Raw genomic sequence first — 13654 nt, 5'->3', positions numbered from 1 at the left:
GCATTTCTCACTCCCAGGTCATAACTGGGTCTTAGAAGCGCACAGCTCCTTCCAGAGGCTGAAGGAGGAGGGACATGGCATGCCTGTGACCCTCCCCAGAAACCCATTTGGGATATTTTTACATCTTTTGAAGGTTATTATGAATTGTGTCTAAACCTCAGGGCCTGAGTTTGCCCCTGATAAGGTCCCTATGGGTCCCAACACCCCCTTCCCACGTGGGTGTGGAGCCCTGACATACGTCAGCCTACAGAGCTTTACAGTGTCAGGCACTGGGTATTGGAAGAAAGCCTAATCCCTAATATTTATGTTTTCAAGTGTAATTTAGCCTTAGAAAAAGTTACCAAAACAGGACAAAAAATTCTCACGTGCCCTCCGCAGAGAATGTTAATATCTTACCTAACAACCACAGGTACCCAAATCAAGAAGGTAACACTGTCCCATTGAGGTCCCTTTTTCTGGTCCAGGACCCCATAATCATGCATTTAGTTGTCAGATCTCTTTGGTCTTATCTCCTTTAATCTTGAGTAGTTCCTCATCTTTTCTTTTTTTTCTTCCCTTTCCTTTTTCTTCTCTTTTCTTCTTTTCTCTTCCTTTTTTTTTGAGACAGGGTCTCACTCTGTCCCCAAGGCTGGAGTGCAGTGGTGAGTGGTGAGTGGTGAGATCATGACTTACTGCATCCTCCATCTCTGGACTCAAGCAGTCCTCCCACCTGTCTCCCAGGTAGTTGGGACTACAGGTGCACACTGCCACGCCTGGTTAATATTTCTATTTTTAGCAGAGTTGAGGTCTCCCTGTGTTGGCCAGGATGGTCTCAAATGATCCACCCACCTCAGCCTCCCAGAGTGCTGGGGTCACAGGCATGAGCCACCCCGCCTGGCCATTCATCATCTTTTCTTTGTCTTTCATGACCTCAGTGCATACTGGCCAGGTATTTTGTACAGTGTCCTCTGTTTTTGTTTTTTCTTGATTAAATCCATTTTGGTCAAGAATACCATGAAAGTGGCATTGTATCCTCAGTGCATTGTGTCAGGAGGCACATCACATTGATTTGTCCCATTGTTGCTTTGATTACTTGCTTTAGGTGGTACCTGCCAACTTCCTTCACTGTGAAGTTATGGTTTTTCTCCTGGTAATTAATAAGTATGTTATGGGATGATACTGTGTGCATATCCTGCTCTCATCAAACTTTTGCCCACTCATTCGCATCCCTAGATGATTCATTCCGGCCTGAAGCATCGTTTCTGTGACATTTGCCAAATGTTGATTGTCTATTTTCATCATTTCTTTTACACTTACTAATTGGAGTTCTACTATATGGAAGAATTTTTCCTCTTCCTCATTTGTTTATTATATCAGTATGAACTCGTGGATTCTGATTTTATTTTATGGATCAGCTATATAGTATGATATATTATCTATACTATATTGCTTTTCACATGGCTGGGTGCGGTGGGCCACACCTGTAATCCCAGCACTTTGGGAGGCCAAGGTAGGAGGAGCTCTTGAGCCCAGGATTTGGAGACCAGCCTGGGGAGCATAGTGAAACCCCATCTCTATAAATAACTTTTTAAATTAGCCATGTGTGGTGGTGCGTACCTGTAGTCCCAGCTACTTGAGAGGCTGAGGTGGGAAAAGCACTGGAGCCCAGGAGGAGGAGGCTGCAATGAGCCATTACTGCTCCACTGCACTCCAGCCTGGGGGACAGAGGCCTTGTCTCAATCAATCAATCAATCAATCAATAACTAGCAAAATATAGTGTATGCTTTTTACAAGCTTGTAGCCTGCAAACATTTTCATGAAGCATCTCGCTGCAGCCAGGTTTCTTCCCTCCCACCCTCTTTTTTTAAAAAATCCTAAAGACTCCAGACTAACAGCTGAAGAGTGTGTTTGTGTTCCAGTGTCCGTTGTTTGCATGAGGGGCCTTCGCCAAGGAGGAAGGCTCCTCCTCATCCCTGAGTCTTTGTCCACAACCAGAGTCACTCTTGAAGGCCCTTCCATGTTGGAAGGCAGGTTTTGGAAAGGTCAGAATTCTGGAGCAGGCCAAGGTGTCTGGAGACAGACTCGCATGGGCTCCCAGACCTCGTAGTCTAAAGAATGCACTTGGGAGGGAACAGAAGGTGGCTCACCCGGGGAGCACCGCAGAGCTGTGGGAACGTCCTGAGGGAATTTCTCTGGAAATGCATTTGGGTCCTGATTGCATTCCCCCCAACCTTTATAATGCTTCTGTCATGGGTTAGCAGATTCTTATTTTCAAACATGTTTCAGGGGTAAACCATAAGATTAAGAGAATGTTTCAGGTAGAAACACCACATGGAACAATATGATTCACCTGCTTGATTGTATATACTGCTTCTGTGCTTTTCATGCCCAATTAGAAAGTGCTTCATATTAAAATTGCAGAAGACGAACTTGCCCAGTAGCTTCTCCATCGTCAGATGAAAGTCTCCCCACCATCCCCCCAGAAAAAGTTGCCTTGCCATCGTTTGCCTTGCAGAGGCCCAGTGGCGCCGCTCTCCACCCAGTGGGCTCGTGTCCAGCAGGCACACGGAGGGACAGAGGTGACTCCTGCCACCGCTCTGTCCCTGAGAGCACCCTGCCCTCTGCACTCACAAAGTTTCCCTCCAGGAAGTTACTGAGACACCCCTGAGGAGCAGGAACAAGGATTGATTATCTGCCTATTGGAGTCACAGGGCTTTGAGCAACACCCCCAGATGACTGTTTTCAGCCAAAGCCCCATTTCTCTTAACCCAAGTTTTTAGTTTTAAAAGGCTTAAAAGGCCGGGTGCATTGGCTCACGCCCGTAATCCCAGCACTTTGGGATTACAGGCCGAGGCAGACGATTATGAGGTCAAGAAGTCGAGACCATCTTGGCTGACACGGTGAAACCCCATCTCTACTAAAAACACAAAAAATTAGCCAGGTGTGGTGGGACACGCCCACAGTCCCAGCTTCTTGGGAGGCTGAGGCAGGAGAATTACTTGAACCCGGGAGGTGGAGGTTGCAGTGAGCCGAGGTCGCACCACTGCACTCCAGACTGGGTGACAGAGAGATACTCTGTCTCAAAAGAAAAAGAAAGGCTTAAAAGTTACTGGGTCCAGGGTTTATTCATTTTTATTTATTTATTTTTGAGACAGGGTCTCACTCTGTCACCCAGGATGGAGTACAGAGAGGCATGATCAGGACTTACTGTAGCCTCAACCTGCCAGGTTTCAGCAATCCTTCCACCTCAGCCTCTCAAGTAGCTGGGACCAGAGGCACACATTACCACACCTGGCTAATTTTTGTATTTTTTGTAGAAATGCAGTTTCACCATGTTACCCAGGCTGGTCTTGAGCTCCTGGACTCAAGCAATCTGCCCACCTCCACCTCCCAATGTGCTGGGATTACAGGCGTGAGCCACCATGTCCAGTCAAGGTCCAGGGTTTAAAGCACATGTCTGAGATAGCCACATCCTTTCCCAAAACCCACCTGGTCTAAAGGGTCATTTTTCTGAATTATTGTAATTCTGGCTTCCACTCTTCACATGGCCTTGATTTATATAAAATACACTCATTGTTCAGGATACTTTTGGCAAAGAACCAGACCTCCCTTCCTTGGGGACTCTCCATTTTCCTTTGAAAAATGAAGTGCTGGCCGCTTCTGCTGTTTGACCTCACTAGGATGTTTCCGCAGCTCTAGGGAAGTAGCAGAAACTGCACAGGCCGTGCTGCTGCTGCTCCAGAATAAACAGCAAGGACTGGAAATAGAAAATAGAGTTTAAAGAACTCCATGGGGGAGGAGGCAGGAGGTGGCGTGGTCACTAGCAGGTTTTGGGGGGAGGAGGCAGAAGGTGGGGTGATACTAGCAGGTTTTTCGGGGAGGAAGGAGGAGGGAGGAGGGAGGAGGTGGGGTGGTCACTAACAGGTTGGAGGGAGGCAGGAGCAGGTTGGGCGAAGATGTCCTTACGTGCTCTAAATGGCTTTCTCTTGTTACTTATGTGCAAAGAGGAGGTTAGTCTGTCCTCTACTCTTGGGACGTAGTGATTTCCTTCAGCTGACGCTTGCAAAAGAGATGACTGCATAGGCACTTTCTGCACTCCATTCTGTGGCCCTCCATCAAGGAAGCTACTGGTGACTCCCTATCTGCCCATTCTCCTAAGTTCCCTCTAATAACTTTTGTTAGGATAGAACCTGTACTTTTCTAGAGCCTAGCATCTGTCTGTAAATGAGCTATCATTGTTTATTTTGAATTAATTTCAAGCTTACAGAAGAATTATAAGAATTATACATACAGCCCTTGTATAGCCTTGATCCAGATTCCTCATTAATAGTTATCTCCCCTGACACCCACATAATGCACAAACCCTACATGCTTTTTTCTTTTCTTTTTTCCTTTCCCTTCCCCTTCCCTTCCCTTCCCCTTCCCTTCCCTTCCCCTTCCTTCCTCTTCCCCTTCCCTTCCCTTCCCCTTCCTTCCTCTTCCCCTTCCCTTCCCTTTCCTTTCCCTTCCCCTTCCTTTCCCTTCCCCTTCCCTTCTCCTTCCCCTCCCCTTCCCCTTCCCCTCCCCTTCCCCTTCCCCTTCCCTTTCCCTTCCCCTTTCCTTCCCTTCCCTTCCCTTCTTCTTCCCCTTCCCTTCCCCTTCCCCTCCTTTTCCCCTTCCTGCTCCCTTCCCCTTCCCCTTCCCCTTCCCTTCTCCTTCCCTTTTCGTTTCCCTTCCCTCCCCTCCCCACCCTTCCCCTCCACTCCCTCCCTTCCCCCTGCCCCCCCAACCTTACCCTTTCCCCTTCCCCTTCCCTTCCCCTTTTCTTTTGGACAGGGGTCTCACTGTGTTGCCCAGGCTGGAGTGCAATGGCATGATCTCAGCTCACTGTAGCCTCCCCCTCCTGGGCTCAGGTGATCCTCCTACTTCAGTCTCTAGAGTAACTGAGACTACAGGTGCAGGTTACCATGTCTGGCTAATTTTTGTTCTTTTAGAGACAGGGTCTCACCATGTTGCTTGGGCTGGTCTCACCTCCTGGGCTCAAGCCGCCTCCCAAAGTGTAGGGATTATAGACGTGAACCACTGCACCCAATCTGTACTTTTTCCTGAACCTTTGAATTCTCAAGTTGCAGACAAGATGCCCCACTACTCCTTAATACTCAATACATATTTCTTAGAAGCAAGGTTTCTACATAACCCCAGTACAACTATGAACATCAGAAAACGAACGTTGATGCAGTATTACTGCTTCATCCATGGCCTCCTCTTCATCATGTAACCACAGTACAACTGTCAGCATCCGGAAATCCACACTCACACAGTATTACTGCTTCATCCATGGCCTCCTCCTCGTCACGTAACCACAGTACAACTGTCAGCATCCGGAAATCCACACTGATACAGTATTACTGCTTCATCCACGGTCTCCTCCTCATCACGTAACCACAGTACAACTGTCAGCATCCGGAAATCCACACTGATACAGTATTATTGCTGCATCCATGGCCTCCTCCTCATCACGTAACCACAGTACAACTGTCAGCATCCGGAAATCCACACTCACACAGTGTTACTGCTTCATCCACGGCCTCCTCCTCATCACATAACCACAGTACAACTGTCAGCATCCGGAAATCCACACTCACACAGTATTACTGCTTCATCCACGGCCTCCTCCTCATCACGTAACCACAGTACAACTGTCAGCATCCGGAAATCCACACTCACACAGTATTACTGCTTCATCCACGGCCTCCTCCTCATCACGTAACCACAGTACAACTGTCAGCATCCGGAAATCCACACTGATACAGTATTATTGCTGCATCCATGGCCTCCTCCTCATCACGTAACCACAGTACAACTGTCAGCATCCGGAAATCCACACTCACACAGTATTACTGCTTCATCCATGGCCTCCTCCTCATCACGTAACCACAGTACAACTGTCAGCATCCGGAAATCCACACTGATACAGTATTACTGCTTCATCCACGGTCTCCTCCTCATCACTTAACCACAGTACAACTGTCAGCATCCGGAAATCCACACTCACACAGTATTACTGCTTCATCCACGGCCTCCTCCTCATCACGTAACCACAGTACAACTGTCAGCATCCGGAAATCCACACTCACACAGTATTACTGCTTCATCCACGGTCTCCTCCTCATCACTAACCACAGTACAACTGTCAGCATCTGGAAATCCACACTGATACAGTATTACTGCTTCATCCACGGTCTCCTCCTCATCACTTAACCACAGTACAACTGTCAGCATCCGGAAATCCACACTGATACAGTATTACTGCTTCATCCATGGTCTCCTGACATTTCACCAGTTGTCCCAATCTTGTTTGTTTGTTTGTTTGAATAGCTCTAGGATCTCACCCAGAAGACTGATTCAGTCTTTGTCTTTCATGACCTTGACATTTTTTAAGAGTATTGGCCAAGTACTTTGTAGAATTTCCCTCAGTTTGGGTTTGTTTGATGTTTTCTCATGATTTGTGATTTATGCAGAAGTGGTCCTGTGTTTTTAGGAATTCATATCACAAGGCACAGAATACCAGTTTGTCCCATAACTTGTGATGTTCTTTTTTTTTTTTTTTTTTGACACAGTCTCGCTCTATTGCCCAGGCTGGAGTGCAGCAGTGGTGCCATCTCCACTCACAGCAGCTTCCACCTCCCAGGCTCAAGTGATTCTCCTACCTCAGCCCACTGAGTAGCTGGGATTACAGGTGCCCACCACCACACCTGGCTAATTTTTGTATTTTTTTTTTTAGTAGAGATGGGGTTTTGCCATGTTGGCCGGGCTAGTCTTGAATTCCTGACCTCAGGTGATCCGCCTGCCTTGGCCTCCCAAAGTGCTGGGATTACAGGCGTGAGTCACTGTGCCCGGCCTGTGATGTTCATTTTTATTACTTGGCGTAGATGTTGTCTCTAGTGGGTATTTCGGTTTATTAATAAGCGTTGAGAGAAACCTTATCAATATCCTTTTTCTCATCTTTCACTTACTTTCCCATGCATCAACATCCTTGACCCAATCGTTTATTATTAAGATGATTGACAAATGATTTTCCTTTTTTTTGAGAGAGAGTTTTGCTCTGTCGCCCAGGCTGGTGTGCAGTGACACAATCTTGGCTCCCTGCAACCTCCACCTCCCAGGTTCAAGTGATTCTCCTGCCTCAGCCTCCTGAGTTGCTGTTTCGCCACCACACGCAGCTAATTTTTTTATATTTTTAGTAGAGATGGGATTTTACCATGTTGACCAGGCTGGTTTCAAACTCCTGACCTCAAGTGATCCATCTACCTCAACCTCCCAAAGTGCTGGGATTACAGGCATGAGCCACCATGACTGGCCAAATGGTGATTTTTCTAACTTCATCATTTCTTCTGTGTTTATCAGTTGGCATTCTACTTTAAGAAAAGCTTTCACTTCTCCCCCACATATCTAAGTCAGCATGGACTCATGGATTTTTATATTTTATTCAATAGGTTATAGGCATCACTGTCTCTTTTATTTTTACTTTACTTTGGAATAAGTGTACACCTACAGGAAAATTCCACAAATAGTACAGATTTCTCATGTTCCCTTCACCCAGCTTCCCTGATGTTAACATCTTATGCAGCAGAGCTGTCAGAACTGGCAAGTTAACATTGGTATAATACTGTTTAATCATCTGCACACTGCATTTGAATTTTGCCAGTTTTTTTCATTAGTGTCTGTTTTTCCTTCCAGGATTCATCACTATTATTTTAGTGCTCAAATTGTTTCTGACTTGGCCAGTGGGAACCTCTTCAAGATGGCTCTTTATCCTTTTTATATGCTGCTATCATTTTTTTTTTTTTTTGAGGCAGAGTCTCTCTCTGTCACCCAGGCTGATGTGCAATGGCATGATCTCCACTCACTGCAACTTCCGCCTCTGGGGTTCAAGTGATTCTCCTGCCTCAGCCTCCCAAGTAGCTGGGATTACAGGCACCTGCCATCATGCCCGGCTAATTTTTTGTATTTTCTAGTAGGGACAGAGTTTCACCATGTTGGCCAGGCTGGTCTCAAACTCCTGACCTCAGGTGATCCGCCCGCCTTGGCCTCCCAAAGTGTTGGGCTTACCGGCGTGAGCCACTGTGTCTGGCTGCCACTATCATTTTTTGAGCACCTCCTTTCTTTCTGGCACAACAAACTATACTAGGCTTATCCTGTATGTTCATATCCCAGCCCTGGAGTCATCCATTTTCCCAGGGATTTCTTGTTCCTTTGGTGGAGAATGATGTTTAGAAATCAAGTATGCACATTGCTGCTCGGGGTCATTGCTTCCAGGTCCCCTTGGTGAGAGAGCTGAGAAATATATGTGTGTATAAACATACGTGTATACACACATACATCTCTATCTATGTGCATACCTGTTTCTTTTTTTTTTTTTTTTTGAGACAGAGTCTTGCTGTCGCCAGGCGCTAGGCTGGAGTGCAGTGGCGCAAGCTCGGCTCACTGCAACCTCCGCCTCCCGGGTTCAAGCAATTCTCCTGCCTCAGCCTCCCAAGTAGTTGGGACTACAGGCGCGCGCCACCACGCCCAGCTAATTTTTGTATTTTTTAGTAGAGATGGGATTTCACCATGTTGGCCAGGATGGTCACCATCTCTTGACCTCATAATCCACCCGCCTCGGCCTCCCAAAGTGCTGGGATTACAGGCGTGAGCCACCGCATCCGGCCATGTGTTTCTGTATTAGAACCTGTGCATTTTATGCTGATACCTCCAAATCTAAGCTAACAGCACAGGGTTTATCTTAGCCTCTGCCTTTCAATGTTGGTAACTACCTTCTATAGCAGTGAGAAATGTGGATCCTTGCATGCTCGGTATATTCACTTCCTTGTTCCCTCCCAGCTGTGCTCAGGCCACACCTTAGCTTCCCAGCCCCACCGGCCACACCAGAGCTCCATATCCTCAGCCCAACAGAAGGGAAGAGGAAGGGGTGCAAATTAGTGTGAGTACCCTTGAATTAACAAGTTCTAGGCCTGGGCGTGGTTGCTGATGCCTGTAATCCCAGAACTTTGGGAGGCTGAGGCAGGTGGATGGTTTAAGCTCAGGAGTTTGAGACCAGCCTGGGTGACGTGACAAAGCCCTGTCTCTACAAAAAGAAAAGCCCCCAAAAATTAGCCAGGTCTGGTGGCGTGCACCTGTAGTCCCAGCTACTCAGAAGGCTGAGGTGGGAGGATCGCTGGAGCCTGGGAGGCAGAGGTTGCAGTAAGCTGTGGTTGTGCCACTGCACTCCAGCCTGGGTGACCCTGTCTCCAAAACAAAACAGAAGTGATCTCACTTTCTGGGGATCTTCAACTACTTTGGCCTTGCTCACCTGCCTTGCCCTTTTCTGACTACTGTCTTTTTCTCCTTGTGCGTCACTCTTTACACTCCAGTTATTTTGTTTCTGTGAATGCCGACTGCAGGTCCACCAGAGACACTGCCTTGATCATCCAGGGTTAAACCTGGTCTGCAATGGTGTGTTTTTTCTTCTCACTTTAGTTTTTCCCTCTACTATACCTCTCTACAGCAGTCTTCATTGCTAGGGCATGTAATTTATCAGTGGAACTCCCAGCAGTATTTAGGGAAAGAGGTATTTCTTTCCTTCTTTCCTTCCTTCCTTCCTTCTTTCCTTCCTTCCTTTCTCCATTCCGCCCTCCCTCTTCTCCCTCCCCCTCCTCTCCCTCCCTTCCTTCCTCCCCCCTCCTCTCCCTCCTTTCCCTTCCCTCCCCCCTTCCTTCCCTCCCTCCCTTCATTTCCTCCCTTCCTTTCCTTCCTTCCTTCCCTTCTTTCCCCCTCTCCCTTCCTTCCCTTCCTTCCTTTCCTCCCTTCCTTCACTTCTTTCCCCCTCTCCCTTCCTTCCCTTCCTTCCTTTCCTCCCTTCCTTCCCTTCTTTCCCTCCCTCCCTTCCCTCCCTCCCTTCCCTCCCTCCCTTCCTTTCCTCCCTTTCTTCCCTTCTTTTCCTCCCTCCCTTCCCTCCCTCCCTTCCTTTCCTCCCTTTCTTCCCTTCTTTCCCTCCCTCCCTCCCCCCTCCCTTCCCTCCCTTCTTTTCCTCCCTCCCTTCCCTTCCTCCTTTCCTTTCCTCCCTTCCCTTCCTTCCCTCCCTCCCTTGCTTCTCTCCCTTCCTTCCTTCCCTCCATTCCTTCTCTTCCTTCCTTCCCTCCCTTCCTTCCCTTCCTTCCCTTCCTTCCCTTCCCTCCTTCCCTCCCTCTCTCCCTCCCTTCCTTCCCTTCCTTCCCTTCCTTCCCTTCCTTCCTTCCCTTCCTTTCTTCCCTTCCAACAGTGTCTTGCTCTGTTGTCCAGGCTGCAGTGCAGTGGTGACATTATAGCTCACTGTAACCTCAAACTCCTGGGCTCAAGTGATCCTCTTGCCTCAGCCTCCCAAGTAGCTGGGACTACAAGCACATACACCATGCCTAGCTGATTTGTTTCCTTTTTTTAAGAGCTAGGGATCTCACTTTGTTGCCCACACTAGTCTCAAACCCCTGGCCTCCTCCTAGCCAGGCATGGTGATGCATGCCTATCATCCCAGCTGCTTGGGAGGCTGAGGCAGGAGAATTGCTTGAGCCTGGGAGGTTGAGGCTGCAGTCAGCCATGATCATGCTACTGTGCTTTGTCCTGGGTAATAAAGCAATACCTTGTCTTGAAAAAACAAAAAAATGTGATCAGATTGGATCATCTATTCAAAACTAATGAGCCTTACTCATTCCCATTTGGGTAACTTATATTCTTCTCTTGTGTGAAATACTGACTACTGAGTTTCTAATGTCTCACGTGGCATCAAAGCATGCTGATGCAGAGTGAAAGATGGAAGGGAGGGGAGGCTTTCCCCAACTGGTTTATTTCTCATCTCCTCCAAAGAACAATGTCAAAAGTAACTGAGTAGGCATTCTGTAGATGTTCTACAGAGTATAGATCTTTAGAGTTTTTTGAAGTGAAATTTTCTTTATGCTGTGTGATCATAATTAATTTATAATCTTACTCATTGGGTTGGCTCTGAAATAGGAAACAAGTAAGTAAGTGTCTGTCTTCTAGGGTAACAGGTGAGTGATGAAAGTAAAAGCACATCAGATGTGGGAGTACAGGCACGGTGGCTCACAGCTGTCATTCCAGCGCTTTGGGAGGGTGGATCACAAGGTCAGGAGTTCAACACCAGCCTGGCCAATATGGTGAAACCCCACCTCTACTAAAAAAATTTATACAAATTAGCCAGGCATGGTGGCACATACCTGTAGTCCCAGCTACTCGGGAAGCTGAGGCAGGAGAATCGCTTGAACCTCGAAGGCGGAGGTTGCAGTAAGCCAAGATTGCACCACTGCACTTCCAGCCTGGGCAACAGAGTGAGACTCTGTCTCAAAAACAAAAAGCACGTCGGAGCGCTGATCCCTGATTTGGTTGGCGCCATCTGTTTAGAGATTAGAATCTCTCCTAAGAAGACCCCAGGGGACTCTTGCCTTCAGTTCCATGCTCTCCTCCAGTGTGCCAGTCTCCATCCCCATCCCCTAGGAACAGAGTGTGGAGGTTGATGAGCTAAGTCCTTATCGAGCACCAGCATGAAGATTCGTTCCACACATCAGCATGACTGGGGGCCGGGGCAGCAGCATGCGCTAGCATGCACGTCATTGCTCCTCTCAGGGAGGGCACGACACAGGTGATTCTGCCTCCTTCACCTTTTGTGCCAACTTCAGTTTATAGAGGTGACTGGCTGGAGTGCTGCCTCAAGAAGAATGTGGAATCACAAGAAATATTAGTGGAAAGGGGGCTCCTTGTTGACTAGTAGTGCCTGCTGTGGCCCAGGATGGGAGAAGACAGGTTATTTCTTGAATATGCGGCATCCTTACACTGTAGAGTGGTAAATAAAGTGTTGGTGGGTGACAGGTAATAGAAATTGCAGCTGGTGTGAGTGAGACCTGGACTGAGGTTGAAGCGGGAGTAGACGGGTGGTGGGGGAGTGTGTTGGCTCAGCCGTCATGTAGGCACAGACCTGGTGACCGGGGTGGGCGAGCAGGGGAGCCATTGCAAGAAACGGAGAGGTGGGAGATTAAATGGAAAGGTAGGGCAAGAGAGGTTGTGAGGAATGAAGGTGGAGGCCGTGAAGCTTTCCAAGGTCAGCTGACGAGATCCTTCCTGCCCTCTGACTGTCACCACAGACCTAGCCTAGCCTGAAGTTCCTTGAGGGCAGAGTGGATGCACCTGGATATCATCAACTTTCAGTACCAATAGCACTTGAGTAAAATGTCAGTTTTCTCCTATTCCTGCTAATTAATGGTATATGTGGTTCTTGTCTTTTTCTTTCTGACCATTTTATAAATACATTTTAAAAGACAGCTGGATTCCTGTAGCCTTAAACAGCAACCTAAAAAGATGCAACATGTCAGGAGAGATGGGAACCCTCCCATTTTTCATACAGCACAGCTGTGCAGCCAGCAGTTACTGCAGCTGTGCTGGATTCTCACTAGTGATGGCACAATATGCCAGACAATTACAGGGATGTTTCAATGGGCAATGGGAGAAAAATCGCAACTCTCTTCCCCATGTGGCTGGAGGCAAGTCTGGAGCTGCTCATGCCCTCTTTTTTTTTTTTTCCCAGAAAGAGTCTTCTTGCTCTGTCGCCCAGGCTGGAGTGCAGTGGTGTGATCTCGGCTCACTGCAACCTCTGCCTCTCGGGTTCAAGTGATTCTCCTGCCTCAGCCTTCCAAGTAGCTGGGGTTACAGGCGCCTGCCACCACACCCAGCTGTTTTGTATTTTTAGTAGAGTTGGGGTTTTGCCATGTTGGTCAGGCTAGTCTCAAACTCCTGGCCTCAAGTGATCCACCTGCCTTGGCCTCCCAAGGTGCCGGGATTACAGGTGTGAGCTACCATGCTCTGCCTATACCCTTTGTTTTCCTAAGATTTTTTTACACTTTTGATTCTGGAAGTTCTAAGAAAAAACTACATTGAAGGAGAAGGAAACCATTAGTATATATTTTACAGTTTCTCTTTGTTAGTCATCTATCTCTTGGACACATTTAGGTTCATCATGTCTAAATATCTGCTGACATCATAATCTTTTTGTGTTTTAGGAAGTAGAGTGCTTAGAGGCATGGAGCTTGGAGCCAGGCTGCTTAGTTTTGAATCCTGGCTCTCCTGTTTTCTTGCTCTATTAACGTGGACAAGGTACTCTGCCTTTCTGTACTCAGCTCTTTGAAAATGAGGATAGTAATAATACATGCTATGTAAGTTTATAGTAAAAAGTAAGTGAGCTGGGCATGGTGGCTTACACCTGTAATCCAAGCACTTTGGGAGGCCAAGGCAGATGGATCACTTGAGGTCAGGAGTTTGAGACCAGCCTGGCCAAACATGACGAAACCCCATCTCTACTAAAAATAAAAAAATTAGCTGGGCGTTGTGGCATGCACCTATAGTCCCAGCTACTTGGGAGGCTGAGGCAGGAGAATCGCTTGAACCCTGGAGGCAGAGGTTGCAGTGAGCTGAGATCGCACTGCTGCACTCCAGCCTGGGCTGACAGAGCAAGACGCTATCTCAAAACAAAGAAAAAAAATGAAGTGAGATGATGCTTATAAAGCATGGATGTGATACCTGGTGCATCCTAAGTGTTGAGAAGATGATCACTGTCACTATTGAGGGTTTTGTTTGTGGAAAGGGGAAACAGTACTGCTATGGTGGTAGGGTCCGTATT

General features: G+C 47.6%; 1 protein-coding gene across 3 annotated transcripts in view; it reads left to right on the top strand.

Moving 5' to 3' along the window:
* VPS53 (VPS53 subunit of GARP complex) overlaps positions 1 to 13654 on the top strand; it is a 172080-nt gene that overhangs the window by 100177 nt on the left and 58249 nt on the right. The window lies entirely within an intron of this gene.

This window comes from Aotus nancymaae, unplaced genomic scaffold (assembly GCF_030222135.1).
Source record: "Aotus nancymaae isolate 86718 unplaced genomic scaffold, 86718_ANA_hifiasm-v0.15.2.pri h1tg000018l, whole genome shotgun sequence".
NCBI classification, from domain to species: Eukaryota; Metazoa; Chordata; class Mammalia; order Primates; family Aotidae; genus Aotus; species Aotus nancymaae.
Note: the sequence above shows the minus strand (reverse complement) of the source record. Positions and strands in the feature narration are given on the sequence as shown.